The sequence below is a fragment of the Tyto alba genome, unplaced genomic scaffold (assembly GCF_018691265.1).
Source record: "Tyto alba isolate M040663 unplaced genomic scaffold, T.alba_DEE_v4.0 Super-Scaffold_3, whole genome shotgun sequence".
NCBI lineage: Eukaryota > Metazoa > Chordata > Aves > Strigiformes > Tytonidae > Tyto > Tyto alba.
Window position 1 is genome coordinate 20,576,901 of NW_024881304.1, and position 15,983 is coordinate 20,592,883.

The window sequence follows — 15,983 nt, forward strand, 5'->3', positions numbered from 1 at the left end:
TGTTCAGTCTTGAAGTTCATCTAACTGAAGAAAAGACCTAATAAAATCACTCAAGTCAATAGAACCAGGTCCAGCTATTCCACGGGGAGAGCTGGGAAAAGGGACAGGTGGGGCAGCATGCAGGTGACACAGGAATGCTCATATTCTGTAACAGGCTCTGGAGGGAACTATTGAAAACAGAAGTAGTGTGCTGGCCAGTACTGAAACTATTCCCTTAGCAATGGATCTACATCACAGTCAGGGTTGGGCAAAGGTCAGGATTATTTCTGGAAAGGGCAAGGATGCATTTTTTTCATTTAGGCAAGGGTCTGGAGATCACATCAGCCACAGCAGTGGATTGAGGTTAACCCTACGAGAAAGTGCTGAATGACAGCAGTATGCTAGCGTGACAACTATGAAGTTATAAAAGGGTTCTGCATTTGTAAAAAAAAAGTATTTCTTCTGTTGCAATTTACATCTAGGAAAAATAACTAGGGAGACAATTTGTGAAAGCAATCAGAATCCAACCCTGCCCTTACTCGTCTACCTGTACTTGTAGTCATGAATGCTCAGAGAAGACAGGCACAAAGATGTTTTATTTAGGGATGCATCATTTCATCAGCTTTCTTCAATCTCTTCCATCCCCACAAAAAAAAGTGAATATCCCTCAAGCTTCTTGATGCTGCAGCTTTGCTCAGCAAACATCTCGATTTCTGTAATGAAGTGTGTATATACTTACTTAGAGTCCAAGATTAAAACTATCATTTACTCGAAGTGCTATGTAGTGCAGGCACCTTCTTCACATAGTTGAAGATGCTTTATGAAATCAAAGCAGCAAGAAATAGTGAATACAGAACATGAATTATCTGTATAGCCCAAACCACACAGGCATTCTGTTTATTGCTTTGTTCTACAAAGATAGGTAAAATTTTTCATTCTCCATACAACAAACTTTTTCTCTCACTGACTTGGTCAGACACTGAGATGACGACATAAAATATTTTTATGGTCTCATAAACAAGATACCAACAAAGAAGTTTTTTTTACATTACGTACTGCTGGATCAATAGGTGAAAGGCTGAAAGGAAATGTAACCTATCAAGGAATAAAGACACATTTTGCAGGAACAATGAGTTGTCATTAGGTATAATTGGGCAAATGATGGTGTGATCTTAAAAGCCTCAGTTGATCATATTCTCTTGAGTGCATTATCCAATTAGTGGAAAGGTGCATTAGGTACGCCTTCCTTTGTTGTACTGCTGAAGTGGAGAGCAGGTGTGAGAAAACAAACAAGTTTGTAATCCTTGCTTTGCAAATCAATTCTTAATCACTCTGGCTCTTATTTCCATACCAGATTAACTTTTTGATATTTCTGAGAGCAACTTGGCAGCTTCTCTTTTGTGGCTCAAATGAGTAGCATTTTCCTAGAATCATACAATGGTCTGGGCGGGAAGGGACCTCAAAGCCCCCCCAGTGCCCGCCCCTGCCCCAGGCAGGGCCCCCTTCCCCCAGCCCAGGGGGCTCCCAGCCCCGTCCAACCTGGCCTTGAACCCTTCCAGGGAGGGGGCAGCCGCAGCTGCTCTGGGCACCCTGGGCCAGCGCCTCCCCCCCGCACAGGGAACAATTTCTGCCTTAGATCTCACCTAAATCTGCCCTCTGGCAGTTTAAAACCATCACCCCTCGTCCTACTCTCACCCCCTGATCCAGAGTCCCTCCCCACCTCCCCTGCCCCCCCTTTAAGCCCTGGGAGGCCGCTCGAAGGGCTCCCCGGAGCCTTCTCCTCTCCAGGCTGAACCCCCCCAACTCTCTCAGCCCGGCCCCCCAGGGGAGCTGCTCCAGCCCCCCCAGCATCTCCGTGGCCTCCTCTGGCCCCGCTCGAGCAGCTCCGGGTCCTTCTGCTGTTGGGGGCCCCCGAGCTGGCCCCAGCACTGCAGGGGGGTCTCCCCAGAGCGGAGCAGAGGGGGAGAATCCCCTCCCTGGCCCTGCTGCCCCCCCTGCTCTGGCTGCAGCCCAGGGCATGGGTGGGTTCTGGGCTGCCAGCGCACGGGGCTTCCTCACAGGCAGTTTTCCATCCACTACTACTCCTGCTCCTCCCAACGCTGTAACCCCATCGTAGAAGGCCACCAAATTCATCAGGCACTATTTGCCCTTAGTGAAACCATGCTGGCTGTCACCAATCACCTCCTTATCTTCCATGTGCCCCAGAATAGTTTCCTGGAAGATCTGCTCCATGATCTTGCCAGGCACAGAGGTGAGACTGACTGGCCTGTAGTTCTCTGGGTCCTCTTTATTTCCCTTTTTAAAAATGGGGGGTTATGTTTCCCCTTTTCCAGTCAGCGGGAACTTAACTGGATTGCTGCAACTTCTCAAATATGGTGGATAGTGGCTTAGCCACTTCATCCACCGGTGTTCCCTCAGGACCCGCAGATGCATCTCATCAGGTCCCACGGACCTGTGCACCTTCGGGTTCCTGAGATGTTCTCGAACCTGATCTTCTCTTACACTGGATGATTCTTCATTCTCCCTGTCCCCACCTTTGCCTTCTGTGTCTTGGGCGGTGTGACTGGAGCCCTTGCCAGTAAAGACTGAGGCAAAAAAGTCATTGGGTACCTCAGCCTTATCCATATCCCAGGTAACCAAGTTTCCATTTTCCTTCCAGAACGGACTCCTTCCATATTAAGGCTTCTAATTCCTAACACAAGTGCATATGGTTTATTTCAGGTCAGAACCAGTAGCACAAAACGATTGGATGAAGCCCTGCTGAAAATGTGAACCACACAGTGTAAGTGGATAGCTTCTAGTTCCACCATTTCCTATTTCACTGTGTGAGTGTTATAAGAGTAAGACTTTGATATATAAAGCCCAACTTACATCTTCCATTGCCATTAAGAAGTCACTTCTCTCCCTACATTACCTCACTACAACTACCATTACTTATAGGATAAAACTAGAAGAGAGAAGCCTTCTGCCAGGATATTCATGGCATGTTTACCTTTGAAATATGCTCAGTCTTAGGGGTCACAGTCTGCTTATCTGGCTAGATAAGGTCCAAGGGACATCTGTTTCAACAGGGAAGCCAAAGGGTAGGAAGATAGGCACTGGGATGAAGAGCTTTTAGTAAGTTTGTTGACTGTAGAATTCCATGTGAGTGGGAAGGAAATATATGTTTTCACGTATTACCACTATGGCTGCTTTCATTTCTCTCTTGTAAGACATTTTTGTTGAAGAGCATTAATGTTTTTGAACAGAGTAAATTAAGTACACCAGCACATCTTGTGCAGTCCTGGAGGATTGAATTTGATGGACCACTGGTCTAAGACAGTACTGTATGACAAACTGTGTGCTATGAAGTGCTACGATTGCCAATAGCATCCCTACAAATTATTTTGTAATCTCCTTACACATAAGTGAATTCCTATGCCCACTGTTCTCTGCTCAATAATTATCAACAGCAGTACACATTAACAGCTTGATTAATAAGGGAACTTTTAATTAAAACCTAAAAGAAACAGTCATTTAACCAACTGGAGAAGAAAGTAGGAAGTACTATTTTATTGCTTAGTGGTGGACTTGCATAAAAAAGTTACTGCAAAACTGACATTTTCCTTTCTGTGTCCAAGAGCCATGACTGAGAGAATAACAAGGTAGTAAACTAGGACACGAATTAGACACTGAGGAAGATCAGAGCTACCTCTGGGAGAGAAAATAAGCTTGTATAAAGTGTTACAGCTAACATGTTCTGAGTGATACTGTTCTACATGTTGGTACAGCACCATGCACAGGAGCACAGCTACTGCACATGAACAACAGTGTGGCACGTGACAATGCAGTCAGTCTTGGTCATCATTTTCAAAACACAACAGGCCACACCATGTGTCCTCCTGTGGCTGTCTGGTGACTTCCAGGCAGCTAAGCCAATGCTAGGAAAGGCTAAAAGTCAACTAGTTGACTAAAAAACCATCATGAAGATTGCTCCTCATGTTGTGCCAGGCTCTAAGATCCCAGGAACATCCCCGAAAGCAACTCAGATAGTTCTCTGGAGTTGTCAGTGTAGAAGTAGTTGGGATGCAGCAGTGACTTACCACAAAGAGTTTCTCCTTATTGTGATCTACCCTGTTTTAAGGATTTAGGCTGCTTCTTTTGTCTAACCTCTGTAAAATACAAACTGTATGCAAAAACCTTTCTGTTCTCAGAAATTCTTTGTTTGAACCACCATAAATGTGCAACTGGGTTGTTGTTATCAAAGCAGAAAGAGCAGTGTATGAAGAGAAGTTATATTTTCTTTTGATAAAACAACAATTGCTAAAAAACCAGCACTCACCTAATTGGTGTGATGTTTACAGATGCCTGGTACAACAGCTTCAAGAGGGAGTTCATCAGCTCTGAAGAAGCAGCTCCCAGACTAATCTAAGAACAGAAAAAGCAAAGGCATTGTAGTTTGAAAGGTAACTGACTCCTTCCAATACAGAGTTCTGTCTCCAAAGTCACTGGCCTTGCTTGGTCATTACACTGTCTGTGGATAAGGAGGAAGAGAGAGCAGGCAGAAGTCTGGCTACAAACTGCCTGCAGGTGCTGTGACCCACGCCAAAGAGAGAATCAGAAAAAATACTTCCTTCTGCCAACAAATACCTAAAGGCCATCTGAGATGTGTTCCCAATATGTCCGTTTCATTTGGTCTTCCCCTCCCTACATCAGGGGTTCAGTGCTTTGCAGGCCAGGTCCACGCTGCCAGAAGCTCCATGTTGGGCTGCAAACCGTAATTATTACATGGGGCAGTGCTATCATTAAAGAGTGCAACATTTTCTCCTTTGTGCAGAAATACATATCTAAATTAATTGCAGAGCTGCTAATGAAACATTAATATTTACTACTCACTTCACTGCCTCATCATAGTTAAGCGTAATTGAGTTGTGTTCCAATTCTATCTGGAAGCATCCTGGGAAGAACAATGTCACAGACCAGCCCCAGAAGCCCTGGAATTCTCTTTGGCAAGCGGTAATTAAATAGATGTTTGGGATCTTACTTTTCTAAATAAGCAGATAACAGTAGCCCCTGCCCTTGATAAAATAAGCAAAAATTAACAGCACAATTTGTTGCAATCCTAGAATTACCTGCACTGAGAAGCAAATCTTATTACATCAGGATGAAGGCAGAGTAAATATTTCCGTCTTTTTCCTAGAACTTCCTTTCTCCTAGCCCTGTGCCAAGACATTCTGACCCTTCTTGATCCATCTGATCAGTATACTGAATTAAATCAACTGGGGCTGAGCAATCCCTACAATTTATACAAGCAGGAACATGGTATGGATAGGAAGAAAGAGGTATGAGACTGTCATTTTCCGTGATTACTTGCAATTAGATCTGATTATGCTTAATAGTGACCTAGCTGATACTGGTCTCAAACCAGACTGCCCCAATTCTACCCTCTCTATGCCTCCAGCTGTGTGACCATGCTCTGTCTCTTGCAACAGCAATTAGAAAACTAATGAGTTCCTTGAACCAAGATAATAATCCAAGAATTATCATCAACTGCTGCTTAATTACAAGGTCACCAATTGAGTATTCTAGTTTTCTCATCAGTTCTTATGCTCCCCTACAGGTAGTTTGTTCACTGTGACAGATACCCTGAGGAAAAATGCTTCCCTGACAAAGAACCCTGGTGAAAATATAAGGCCTGTCACCTGGCCAAACAACCCAATAAAACTTCTTTTTCTGCTGTTTAGTGGCTAAATTAGGAAGTCAGAGTGTTCTTATTTTCAAGTCTCATACGAGAAGTATTGAGACTTAATTTAAAGACATCTTGTTCAGTCAGAAGCATCTAAATTGTCATTGATTGTTTTTCCTTAGTTGGATGTGTGAGTCTCTTTAAAAGCAGAAACTGTTTGTTATTTGTGCTCTGTCCCTGTTGTTAGACAGGCTACAGGGCTTCTATCAACATTACTGGAATAAAAAAATCAGAGTTTGAACAAGTCAAGCCTAAACTCTCATACTCCTGAGAACCAGGAGGACTGCCACTGAATTGAGATGAAGTTCAGGTTCAGTGACTTTGCTTAGTTAGAAGCATTTGCAAGGACCCTGGAGAAAAATCACCCCAGAAAATATCCTCATGTATGGACATTTCACAATAGGTGCATAGATTAGCTGCAGAGACCTGTAAAAGCCCCTTCTAGTTTATGGGCAGAAAAACGTAATTATGCCAACATCTAGGGAAGGTTGAAACCTAAGTCACTCTGGAAGGTGGCTTCAGAAATGTTGGTCCCATCACCATAATCTAAGAGCAAATTAAGTCATCAAATGTACAAGTAATTACACAAGTAATTAGGTCCTCAAAGGAGAGAACATTAAGATAGTCATAGTATGCTATCCATTAGAACAGGACAGAAATGTAGTTTTCCATTCATAAGAAGCATTTGTATAAACACACTTCCTATGCTGCTCACGTTCCCTATTCCTTGAGATGGTAAGCACAGGAGTAAGGTTAATGCTTTCACATAGCTCTGCTAATTTCCCCTGACCCAAGGTTGGTGTACAGCATATAGGCAAAGAGTCCGCACAGACTCCTACTCCTCGTCATTTTTCTAAATACCACTGCAGATCAGAAACTATGAGGTTGGTCTACAGTAATACAAGTAAGGAGGACGTTTACCCTTGAGCCACACTCATCAACAGGCATCTGGTACCAAGGACTCTCCTAGGCCCCTTTGCCTTCAACCTCCCTTATAAAACAGATGACAATTCCAATGTCAGCTACCCACATCCGCATTACTTCAAGGCTTTCTCTGTCCCAAAGTGATGCATTTCTTCTGCCCACAATTCCCTTGGGTTTTTTTTTTTTTCCCATGCTAAAGATTTTGTGAGTCCATTTCAAGATGTCCCTATCTAAATACAGCATTAACAGCTATCACTCACAGCTGTCTACAACTGAACCAACCTCTTTGCCATGTATATGCTCCCTAGCATGCCTAGATTCTTATCGCTTGTCATTTCAGCCACACAATCCTAAAAATACAAACCTGAGCCCTGAAGCAAGAACTCGGAAGAAGCCAGAAGCAAGATTTTACTTCCATGAGAGGCAGCTGATCCCAGCTCCCACATCCCATTGATCCAGCAACCACTGCTTTTGTCCCATCTCCTGAGCCTCCCAGCAGCCTGTCTCTTGATGAGCTGGGACATAATTCTTCCTTTCACTTCAAGTACTGCCTTGTGCAATCTTTGCTGTTTGCTGGGTTGTGAGCAAATATTAATTCTAGTAGTATTTACACATTTAATAACTCAGAAATCAGTGCCTGATACAAGTTACTGATTGTTGCTTTCTAATTCATTCTTGGAGCACCTCTGGTTTCAGCAACAGCACAGCACGATACTGAACAGCTAATACAGCAAGAGATGCCGAGATGTGTTTAACTTTCTTTCCAGATGTTCTTGAGTTCTTGAAGTACAAAACAGTACTCTCTGCTGTGAATGCCAAGGCAGTTCTAGAAGAAAGCAGGACTCCTTTAAGAATACTCAGCTTGTGGATAATTCAGTTTTTAGAATCCAGAGCTATGAGGAGGCATGAACCAAAAGCTTTTATTTTGTGTTCTGGTGCTTTGCAACGCGATCCAAGTGCTGTAAGTGGAGATGACTGGGAATTTTGCTTCAAAAGTGCTCTTCTGACCTGAACTAAAATGCTAGAGTAGAGATGCCCTACGTCACCTGTCCACTCCCTTAGCTTAGTTCCACTCAGTGAAGCTTAACTATGCCATTTTGTCCAGTGCTCCAGGACATACCATTTCACAATGTTAAACATTAGGGAATGCATGCTTATACTTGAAAATCATCCGTTCTCTTCATTGGGTTTCAACTCACACTAACTAGTGTATGGGTATTCTGAGTAGGTCACAGAATGGCAGTCTTATCTATAAACATGACCTTGAGCTGCTAATCTAAGTTAAAATCCCATTTATTCTGTGTTTACTATAAAGAACACTAAGTTTGTAGTGGCCACTTACTCTAAACCTTCTAGAATATTGCTGAAGCAATTGCTACTATAATTATATAAGGAAAAAAGGCAAAGTCAGAATTACAGTACAAGATCTTCTGACAACCAAACCCCATCCCTATCAACAGATCACAGCTGTTGCCATGAGTGGTTGCTGTACCTGGAAATCATTTTGGTTTTCTTTTTCAAAAGAAAAAAGTGTTCTGCAGCTTCTGGCCATAATGACTGATCTTGAGGAAACAAATTATATCCTCTACATGTTTTTAGGGACATATCTGATAAGGGATTTTAATACCTTCAAATCTTAAGTATATGCTCAAGGCCATAGGCTGGGTTCACCTCTAGTATTATGAAACTAACAGCATCACTACATTTTGATGATTTGCTGTTCTCAGGCTAATCAAATCAATTTCAGTCCAGTTCAGTCCACTGCAGTAGAGGGACTTCTACTACTTGATTTCTTCACCTGCCTTCAGCTCAAATTTTATGCCCTCAGGTTTTATTTGTCCATTTTAAAAAAGTCATGAATATTCAGGAGTGTTTATAAAACAGAATAAAATTTGGTTTTATCTAGCACTTCATGTCCTTGGGCTACATGCTCTTCTTCTCTGAATAAATGATTCTGTTTCTCACAGTGTGCTGATGAAACAGTCATTACACATCTGGGAATGACTGCCTGGAAATCAGCCTACGTGTAAAATAATGTGCAAGCAGCTTTCTTCTGGTTTTGCTTTCATTTTTTAAATGAATCAAGATTCTTCAAAGAAGAACAGGCAGAAAAGGTCAGGACACAAATGAAGATGCTCTGTGTCACAAAGAAAAAATGTTTTTTTCCTAAAAGCTTGTACCTTTTTTAAATTAAATGAAAGGAAAGAAGTAGTTCTGAATGAAATTATGAATAAAGCTCATAACAGAGTAGTTTAAAAGGGTAAAAGTGAGAAGAAACCCACTTCTGGCATAAATATGGGAAATTCCAATTAGCCAGATCCTCAGACAATCATACATGCTATTGGAAATATAGTTTAATTGTATTAAATGAGATGCTACCCTAGAGATACAGTAAGAAACACCTTTTATGATTGTCTCTATTGCTTGCACAGGTAATATTGGCACATAATCTCAGTTATACACAATTAGCCAATTTACACGTTAAACAGAAGCACACTGAAATCGGTTTCCTGGGTAAATTCGAGATTTACAGCAGGGCAAAGCTGAGCATACATATTTGCACTTGCACACTTAAGCAGCTGCCTTATAAAACCTGGCATTAGAACAGAGGAATGTAAATCCTTTCTGGGTAAAGTTCAAGTCATATTTGGACTCACACAAATAGTAACAGTACTGACGCCCCGTTCACAACAGCTGTCCTACAGTGCTCGGGCTCCTGTATTTCATTCTCGTGGCTTTGCTCAGCACTTTCTGATAGATGCAGCCCAGGGCAATAGATGATTGTCTGTCTAAACATATTCCTTTGCTCTCCATCCATGGCCTCTTTGAGTCTGTACTAGCCAACGCTAAAATGTATTCCCTCTTCAGAGCTAGGAGAGGACCGAGCCTACATCATTTGTATCGCTGCTTCCACGTCTACCAACTATCTTGTGCAGTGCAGTAGGACACTGGGCATCTGGGGTTACAGCAGGAATAGCATTCAACATGGAAAAAATTTGATGTGAATAAGTACAGAAAATGAGAGTGATAGTAAAAATATTTCTCCTAGTACATATTTTCAGTCTTAATTAAACATCATGCATTTCAAAAGCTTTGCTTCCATGGCGTGTTGGTGAGATGGGACAAATCCCATTAACTGTGATTTTATGAACAGTCTGGCATTAGAACCAAAGCTGATATCAGATTAAATGCCCTGTAAGTAGTATGACCTGTGTGTTCAGACTGTGCATGTAAATCATGCCCAATACCCTGATTCATGTGAACTGTTCCCCTTCCTCTGTGTTCTTAGGGTAGAAATGAGGGTGTTTTTCTAATTTATGTTGATCATCTGCAAGACATGTCGTCTTGTTAGTTTTCTGTTTCCACAAGACATCCTGAATCCCAAGCCAACAGACTAAATATCTTTTCTGATCTGTTTTACAGGCCAAACAGAGCATATATTTTTTAGTTTCCATCTATGCTTCCAAAGAAGTTGCTTGCCTGTGAGAATTAGGATGGATAACCTGTTCACTGCACACCAGCTGACTTTGCTGATGTAAGCAACTGCTAAAGTATCTGTCTTGGAGGGAAAAAAGAGATTTGAAAGTACAGCTTTTGCTTTCCCAGAGGCTGTATCTCAGTAGTAGGTAAAATGTCACTCACTCATTTAGCAGTGAGTGACACTGTAAAAGCCTTTTCCTTTCCATATATTATTAGTCTAGGTTGTTAAGGAAAACATATGCCTAATTTCAGGACGCAGCGTTGAAGTTATTCTGACCATCCTTAGCCTGTCAGACCCTGATGTCCCGTACCTCCAGTGAAGAGGGAAGAACTATGAAATCTCAGCTAAGAATCCAAAATACGAGTCTGAGTTCCTACTTACTTTTATCCATCGACTTTAAGGGGTTCAGTGTCCTAGCAGCACTAAATCTATGATGGTGTGAATTACTTAACACTTTCCTGAATTCAGACAACAAAAAGTATGGTCCAAATATAGCTCATAGTCCCAGTCCTGGGATTTTAGTGCCAAGCACCTATGGGAAATTATGCCATTTCTGTTCACATTGAGGAGTACATTATTTTGGGAATAATCCACCTGATTAGAGCAAAGGGATCAGAACACAACCCCATAATGTAGGTCTGTATCAGGTAGCAATAAGTATAAATACAACTTTATTTGTCCTCAAATTTTTATCTCACAAAAAGCGTTATTTAATTCAATTTTTAATATATGGCAAATCTTCACTTAAAATGAAAGGCAATTACCCTTAGGAAACACTGGTTTTGGACATTGTTTTAACACAAAAAGAAAACTCAGTAACCAGGCTTGTCAAGTTGCCTCAATGTTGCAGCACCAGAGGCTTTGTGGTCATTCTTACAAATGTGTTGTCCATTAGCCCTTGGCTAATAATTCTGTATTTTGGGATTCATTTCACCACTAAGTTCAGTTTAACTATTTCATCACATTAATTATAACTGCAGCAGAGCCTAAAGGCCATAACCAGGTTCAGTTGTGCTAGTCACTGTTCAGACACATATTGAAATCAAGGTCTCCTTGGTCCTTCTTAATGACAAAGTGCACCAGATGCTGGAGGCAGATAGGGCAGGTTGGAGAAAGGATGACAGGGTAATCAAAGTTGAAGCATGTGCAGCTAACTTACATCTCAGCTGCAGAAAACAATTCACAGCTCATGTTTCTACTACCTGCTGAATTTATCCATAAATAGGTCTTCCACATAGGTTGGATTCAGGGACAATTAAACGTTAAAAGTTGTGAGAAAACAGAAATATTTTATTTCTGGAATTCCTATTCTGCATCTTGCACTTCTGTTAGTTCTAAGGAAAGACTAAGTGCATGATAAATTTTAAAATTTAAATTCTCATTGGCATGCAACAATAATAAAATTATTAACATTAAAAATAATAAAATTAAAATTATTAATAAAAGCACTTTGTATGCTTATCTGGTCTGATTCATGCCAGACTTGCAGTTTATATGTAAGGGTTTTCACACAGAAGATAAACTAAATGGATTTAAATGAATAGGCTGAAGGTACAACAGTCTCAGATGTGTGACTCCAGTCAACTCAGTGACATATGATGTTGAACTGCATGAGTTTATGAATCTCTTCATTTATCTGACTGGTGGAGGCTTTCTGATACAGCTGGGGAATTGATCGTTGAAGTTGCCAACAGTGTTATACCAGAGATTTAAATGCTCATTAAAATCAGACATAGTTCAATAATCTACTATGTTCAGTCAGGTTTAGATTAATTTCTCATTGTTTTTCATTTTGCCTGTGAGCCTGAGAAACCATGCTGATAATAGACTTTATTAATAAAGAATGACAGACTCTACTGGAGGCTAAAGTGGTGAGAAAAAGCTCTTTAGACAGAATAATGCCACAGTTTCTCTACATTCTCCTTCTGGGGAAAGAAAGGCCTCATCATTACAGTGTTTGTTCCTCTGTGTTTGTTCCCTATAAAGGAGCCTTATTACTCCTTAAGTAAAGAATGGAGGGGATTTACGTAGATTAGAGACAGTCAACGTGGCTTCACCAAGGGCAAATCATGCCTGACTAACGTAGTGGCCTTCTATGATGGAGTGACTGCACCAGTGCACAGGTAAGAGCTATGGAGGCCATCTACCTGGACTTCTGTAAGACCTTTGATATGGTCCCCCACAAGATTCTTGCTGTTAAATTGGACACATATGGGTTTGATGGATGGACTGTTATATGCATAAGGAACGGGCTGGATGGCCACATCCAGAGACTTACAGTCAATGGCTCAATGTCCACGAGGAAACCAGTAAGGAGTGGTATCCCTCAGGGGTCTGTACTGGGACCAGTACTATTTAACATCTTCATCAGTGATACAGGTAGTGGAATTGAGTGCACCCCCAGCAAGTTTGCAGATGACACCAAGCTGAGTCATGCAGTCAGTTCTCTAGAGGCAAGGGATGCAATCCAGCAGGACGTTGACAGGCTTGCCAAGTGGGCCTGTGTGAACCTCATGAAGTTCAACAAGGCCAAGTGCAAGGTCCTGCGCTTGGGTTGGGTCAATCCCAAGTGGAAATAAAGGCTGAGTGAAGAGTGGGTTCAGAACAGCCCTGCAGAGAAGGACTTAGGGATACTGGTGGATGGAAAACTGGACATAAGCCAGCAATATGCACTTGCAGCCCAGAAAGCCAATTGTATTCTGGGCTACATCAAAAGAAGTGTTGTCAGCAGGCTGAGGGATGTGATTCTCCCCCTGTACTTGGCTCTTGTTAGACTCCACTGGGAGTACTGCATCTAGCTGTGGGATCCCCAGTACAAAACAGACATGGACCTGTTAGATCAGGTCCACTGGAAGCCACAAAAATGATCAGAAGGCTGGAGCACCTCTCCTGTGAGGCCAGGCTGAGAGAGCTGGGGTTGTTCAGCCTGGAGAAGAGAGGGCTCTGGGGAGACCTTATAGTGGCCTTCCAGTAGTTAAAGCAGGCTTATAAGAAAGATGGAACAGACTTTTTACCAAGGTGACTAGTGACAGGATAGGGGACAATGGTTTTAAACTGGAAGTGAGCAGATTTAGATTGGACATAAGGAAGAAATTTTTTACAATGAGAGTGGTGAGACACTGGAGCATATTTTCCAGAGAAGTTGTGAATGCCCCATCATTGGAGGTGTCCAAGGTCAGGCTGGATTGGCCTTTGAGCAGCCTGATCCAGTGGAAGTTCTTTCTAATTCATACTTGCTTTGGCTGACAGCTGTAACATCCCACTGTGGAAAAACTGCACCTGTGCAATTAGCAAAACTACTGATAATCAAATGAAGGAAGAAAACAGCACGTGGATTTCAACTGTGACAGGCGGGGGTATGCTCAGAATACAAGAGGCTAAAAATAAGTCATTACTCAAGCTTTTCTGTGTTAATAGGTGTTTTCAGGTCAGCTCAGATGAGACTGGATTCCTGCATTTTTGTTAATGAATAACTGATCAGAAACAGCCTATAAAAAGCACAGACCCAGTATGAATGCAAGCCTGAATATCTGGAGATCAACTGTGAACACTTCAGAATTCAGGTTTAAATTAGGATTTTTAGTTCAGGACCACTTCTAATACAAAAGCATTAGTGTAACAACACAGAAATAGGCATCCAGGTTCTCTTAGCAACACGTGCCAGACTTTCAGGTAATCTGGAACTATACTGAAAATAGTATCTGGCAAAACTAACCGGCAAATCTGGTAAAAAATCCAACGAAACTACTGGCAAACCAACCCCTTTCATCCTTGCTCTTGAATGCACTTCTTTTCCACGGATGTCAACAGATGAAAGTTAATGGGATTCTTTCCATGGGACATGGATATACTCCCTTAGCACCATGTTAACTTAATTTTTAAGCAGACTAAACCTTAGTTTTTAGCAATGGGGCCTAACTTTGCTCTGGGTTTATTGCTATGTTCTTTCCCATTTTCACTTGTTACTAATTTACATGCTGCCTGCTTCTTTCTCAATAACCAGAGCTCTAGAAATTCTGTGGAAGCATCAGTTTAATTTGTTGCCTGACATTTTAATATCACCCTTAGAGCACGGTACAGAGAATTAAAAAAAAAAAAAAAATCTGTCAAATAAAGCACACAAACTGATGATTAGAAACAAGAAACCGCCATGCATTTGGCTGAACATGCAACTGGAATAAAAAGCTAAAAAGAAACCTGATACTTGCTTCCCACAGTAGCCTGCATCCTCACAAAGCCCCGGAATCACCTGCCTCTAAAAAGATCAGACTACAAAATGGCCACAGCACAGCAGGAAGGGGAAGGTAAAGTCCATCTCTATCAGCCAGTCTGTCTGTTCACCTTAAGTGGTGGTGTTGAGGCTGCTCTTGTAAGGGTTTCTGTGGAAATGCAGACCCACACTAAGAGAGTATCCTGAAAGCAAGGAAAACTTGCAGAGTCTGGGAGAAAAGGGCCTCTACTGACTTCCTACCATCTGAAGCGATCACGTCAAGTTCTCAGTTCAGGCCTACAAACATTGTCCATGAAGGACCTACCTTACAAATCCCAGGTGATCTCTAGATGAGAACTGATTCAGACCTTCATACTTGAGGAAACACCCTCAAGGCTTTGCAAGGCTTTAATCAGCCCAAGGATGCCATTAGCAATTGGCTAGTTCACCTGCAAATGAATCCACATCGGCTCATTGCTCATGAACTTTTGAAACATCCTCAGACGTGTTATGTGTTTAATATGCTCTATACGTTTATATGGTCCTATATGTTCATATGGCACAAAAATACCACTGTGGAAGAAGTAGATCAGCAGGGCTATCTAGCCTGGGTACAGTATGCCAATCATACTATTCTGCTCTGGTTCCTGACTTGTTTTTGTTCAAATCTAACTCAGAAATTTTTGAAAAGTGCTCCATTCCTGTTTGTTGGGTTTTTTTCCCATTAGATTGCACATAAAGGAATATTTGATGCTTCAATATAATCTGAAAACAACCTGTGAGAAAAAAAAAAAAAAATGTAAAAATCCAGTCCCATTCAGAACATCAAACAGTATGCTTAAAGAAAAATGATAAGCTGGTTTTCTCAGGAAGATGAGAATATTACTGATCTGCTGGTTTAATCTCTAAATATGTATAGTGGACTGTTAAACAACCTTTCTACAGATACCAATCTGAAAGAACCAATTCAGTCATCCTTGTGTACTCTGCTGAGATTCAGGAAATACAGAAGGGCAGGAAAAAGCAATAATTTCCCACGAAGAACAAAAGAAAGTCTATTATTATATCTTTCTTGGCACAAGGTGCATTTCTACAAAAGCTTATTACAGTTTCAAGTTATACAGATACCTCATCCCATGCATGTAAATAACTCAGAGAAATATTAGCTCAAACCTCTTTGGAGGCTCAGCAATAAAAACTACATCTGTTAATATATGAAAGCACAATGAAGAATAAAATAGGAGAGGAAGGGTGGAGCTCTCATAGGTAGACATATATCAGAAACAGATTTATTTATTTATATTTAGGCAATGGAAAAATACCCTTTCGGCTTGAGTGGATGTGATGCTTACAGATGTCTGGAGGTTACTACTTCTACCTGTTTGCTACCTTTCCCTAAAAGTTACTGCCTTTCCAGTAGAGCTGCTTGTAGTCATCTGTGCACTCTGCTCCCACGCTAGCACAAAACCAACAAGTAATTCAGTTGTTTTCATTGGTACTGAGAGTCTAATCCTTACTCTACAATCACATCCCTGTGAAATACTAATAGGCCTATCACTTGTGAGCCAAGTATTAATCCTTAGCTTCCATGTATGATTACATGTTTGGGAAGTATTTTGAGATTTTGAAATTATAAACTGTAAATTATTGCGAACTAGCTTAGT

At 41.4% G+C, this 15,983-nt stretch overlaps 1 protein-coding gene across 12 annotated transcripts in view; it reads right to left on the reverse strand.

Moving 5' to 3' along the window:
* Window positions 1-15,983, reverse strand: part of TMCC1 (transmembrane and coiled-coil domain family 1) — a 190,279-nt gene that overhangs the window by 140,745 nt on the left and 33,551 nt on the right. For 11 of the 12 annotated variants that reach the window (XR_004406397.2, XR_004406394.2, XR_004406393.2 and 8 more), the window contains one exon: window positions 4,301-4,386. The gene's annotated coding sequence lies outside the window, so the exon portion shown is untranslated. Of the gene's footprint in view, window positions 1-556; window positions 693-4,300; window positions 4,387-15,983 lie in introns of those variants that run through there. The other variant, XR_004406396.1, reaches the window with a different exon arrangement.